This window comes from Vombatus ursinus, unplaced genomic scaffold (assembly GCF_900497805.2).
Source record: "Vombatus ursinus unplaced genomic scaffold, bare-nosed wombat genome assembly UNPS02014784.1, whole genome shotgun sequence".
NCBI classification, from domain to species: Eukaryota; Metazoa; Chordata; class Mammalia; order Diprotodontia; family Vombatidae; genus Vombatus; species Vombatus ursinus.
Genome location: NW_020954562.1, coordinates 14,829,758 through 14,833,541, shown reverse-complemented (window position 1 = coordinate 14,833,541; position 3,784 = coordinate 14,829,758).

The following is a 3,784-nucleotide window of genomic DNA, read 5'->3' as shown; positions in this document are numbered from 1 at the left end:
GTTGCAAAAAAAAAATTGGCATAAAATGTGCGATAGTTATGCACTGAAATACAGTAAGCACTTACACAGTACCTACTATGTGCCAGGCAATGGGCTAAGCACTTTTTATAAATTATCTCATTTGATCCTTACAGCAACAACCCAAAGAGGTAGGTGCTGTGGGTCACAGAGCTAGTATGTCTGAAGCTGAATTTGAGCTCAGGTCTGTCCTGACTCCAGGCCCAGTATTCAATCCACTTTGCCACCTAGCTACAAGCCTCACAGCAACCCACTGAGGTAGGTATAATAATACCATTGTTATAATCACACCCCCCCCATTTTAATAATAAGGAAACTGAATCTCAGAAATAGAAGCGACTAAGCTATCTAGCAGGTGTTAGAGGCAGATCCGAAGACAGGGACATACCCTAAGGTTTAGATAGCTGCTCTCAGGTGCATTGTGGAAACTTGGGCTTTGGCCGTATGGGTCAAAAGGGGTAGAACTACTTGAGAGAGAGGGTTAAAGCATGTTAAAACAGGTCTTCCTGACCTCTAGTCCGAAACTCTATCTACTATGGTATTCTACCCTGCTTCCTCTTTAACAATTATCCCAGAAAACAAAAGACACCCAAGAATCACCATAAAACATCTTTTTAAATGATTGATGAGGTTATTTGTGTCACAGTTTAGTATTTAAAAGTCAGATATTGGCTTCCAACTCCCGAATTAATTTTGTGGTGGTCAGGGAACTTACCATTGCATTAAATATAGAAAGTGTTCCAGGAAGTAAAAGCTGATTCAGAAGTTCACACCTTGTTGGTTTCTATGGTGAAGACATCCACCCTTTCTCCTTTCATTTCCTTTTCCTGCCCTCACTCTTTTCAGTTCTTTTCTTCCTCATACCCCAAACTCCCCTCTCCCCATGAAAAAAGACCCAATAATTGCAGGAGAGGGAAGTTGCCCTGCTTGCCCCCTACCCAATCCAACTTCTCTTTCTGGCCTGTGCCAGAGCTCTGTAGAAGGAATTTAGGAAGACTAGTGGAAGACAGTACCCTAGAAAGAACACAGTCTGAGGGATGCTGCCTGCTCCCTATGCCTTATGTAAATAAAGCAATGTTACATGAAGGTTTCTCTGACTACATCATCATCATAATCATTGATTTTTCAATAGTGCTTAAGGGTTTTCAAAGTCCTTTTCTCATATAAGGTAAACAGTGCAAGAATGATTATTCCCATTTTACAGATGAGGAAACCGAGGCCCAGAAAGATGGACTGACTTGCCCAGGATCACATTGCTAGTAAACAGTAGAGCTAAATTTCAAACCAAACTCTTCTGACTTCAAATCTAAGATTCTTTTCACCGTAAAACATCTTTTTTAAAAGGCTAAAATCCTACCTTCTACAGGAAGCCCTCCACAAATTCTAGTGTCTTCCCTTGACTATAAGCATACCTGTAAGTCAACCACTTTGGCCTAGTTTCTCAAACTAGATAAATTTAAACTGCAAATGGCAAACCTATTTTTCCTTTACTTTGGAACTTCACTGATACTACTTTTAAACTAGCTTTAGTTCTCTTTCACTAATCAATGAAATTGCCTTTCCCCCTTGAACTAAAACAATAAATCTGTCACTCTCCAGGGAAAGAGTGATAAAAGGTCTAAGAGCTGTTTCCATGTAACTTTCATGGAGTTTTATTCTTATTTTTTCTTAAAGCCAATTATACAGAGTGGTACCCCAAAACTCACTAAGATATTTCAGTATTAATAAAGCTATTTAAACCACAATTTGCTAATTTATAGTACAGAAGCTACATTTCGGTCACAAATTTAATCTCTACTTAGTTTACAATGCCATAAATTTTAATGGGGGAGATACCATACTCTGTTTCTTAACATAGGGACTCCTAAGGGACTGAAGATGGCTTCCCTTCCTTGGTGATGATTTCTGTAGGGGATGCACTCCTTAAGAGTCCTACCTCAGAGGAACTATTCCCCCACAGTGTTGAGGATCCCAGGAGGGAATGTGGACTGTCAGCCCTGGGTTTCCTGAGTTGGTTCTGAGGAGTGCCCCAAAAGGAGGGGAAGGAGAGACACAGAGGGGCTAGGGATTTTTAAACTAATGGTTCTGTTTGAGGAGCACTTAATAGTAGCCCCATTTTGCATAGCAAATCTCTATCTAAAAGGTTCACAGGAGATCAGGGGATCAGGAGAAAAGAATGCTCCGAGGACACATATTGAGGGAATAACTTGGGAACTTTTGTGGGCTTCCCACTTACCCTGACCAAATCCAAGATATCCTGAGTTTTAACATGTTTATGCCGTAGATGGGTTAGGACAGATGTGGAGGCCCCAGTATCAATCAAGCAATCCTAATATTCTCCTCCTATCATGATGGTGGTGTGAGGCTCACATGTGTGAGGAGACTGGGTTAGTGGCACTGAGTATGTAAGAACAGAAGGAAAGAACTCATCCCAGTTACCTCTTCTCCCTCTCTCCCCCACACCTTCAAGCTGATTGAGACCTTGTGGCCTTTTGCTTCAAATTCCACTTCTTCTTTCTACAATTTCAGAGAATGTGCCCTATCTTTCCACAGTAAAAGCATTCCCTTGCCTCCCTTCTTGATTCCTGAATGGCACTGGAAATAGTAGCCACCACCACAGTGGATTTTAATTTGCTAGCTTTCACTCACCTCTGGTAAACATAAGTGACAACTCCTTTTAATTCATATATCTGTGATTTGTACCACACCCCCTCCCTAAAGCTTTGGAATAAGTCATTCTTGTAAAGGAAGAAGAGACCCACACAGGTGGCATGTTAGTGATGGGAAGGGGGAATATGTGAGAGAAGGGAAAAGGTCAGAGCCAAGATGGTGAATTTGAGTCAACCCAGCTGACCTCTCCCAACCCTCCAAACAACTTTAAAATAATGCCTCAAATCCAATGTTTGAGTGGCAGAACCAACAGAAGATCAGGGTGAGACATTTTTCCAACTTAAGACAACTTAACAGGTCAGAAGGAGAGGTCTTTGTCACGTGAGTGGGTAACAGCCCAGAGTGTGACAGCAGCACCAGCAGTGAACCCTGGAGGCTGCAACCAGAGCAGTAGCAGCAGCAACTTCAGGAGCTTTCAACCCAGACACAAGAAAGGGGTCAGACAACTGGTCAGAAAGACTACAGAGGACCTGGCACTGGGTACAGCTGCCATTGATTGGCAACTCTATTGTCTATGCACAGTTCCGAGTCACAGTTTCATGGCAGAGAGGGACACTAGCACTTGTGGCTGCAGGGAACCAGGGAAACTTCCTGGGTAAAGATTAAAGTGTAGACCTTGAGAGCAATGACCATACCTCTCCCTGCATCGTAACATCTTGGCAACACCAAAAACTTGCAAACTACCAGAACTAGCTCTGAAAATAGAAGCACAAAAAAGTCTAAAACTTAAGACAGTGCTCCCCACTCCTAAGTAAGCAGAGCCCAACTTTAACATAAAGTTCAAAGTCAAGAAATAGTATGGGAAAATGAGAAAAAAAAAGAATTTGACCTTAAAAACTACTATGGTGGCAGAGAAGACTAAGACATAAACTTGGACAAAGACTATAATGTGAAAACAGCTACCAGCAAAGCATCAAAGAAAAATGTTAATTGGAACCAAGACCAACAATAATTCCTGAAAGAGTTGAAGAAAGAGATATGAGTGGTAGAGGAAAAATTGAGAAAAGAAATTAAAGTGATGCAAGAAAATTATGAAAAAAGAACTAACAGCTTGGTAAAAGAGGCACACAAAAAATACAGAAGAAAATAATGTCTT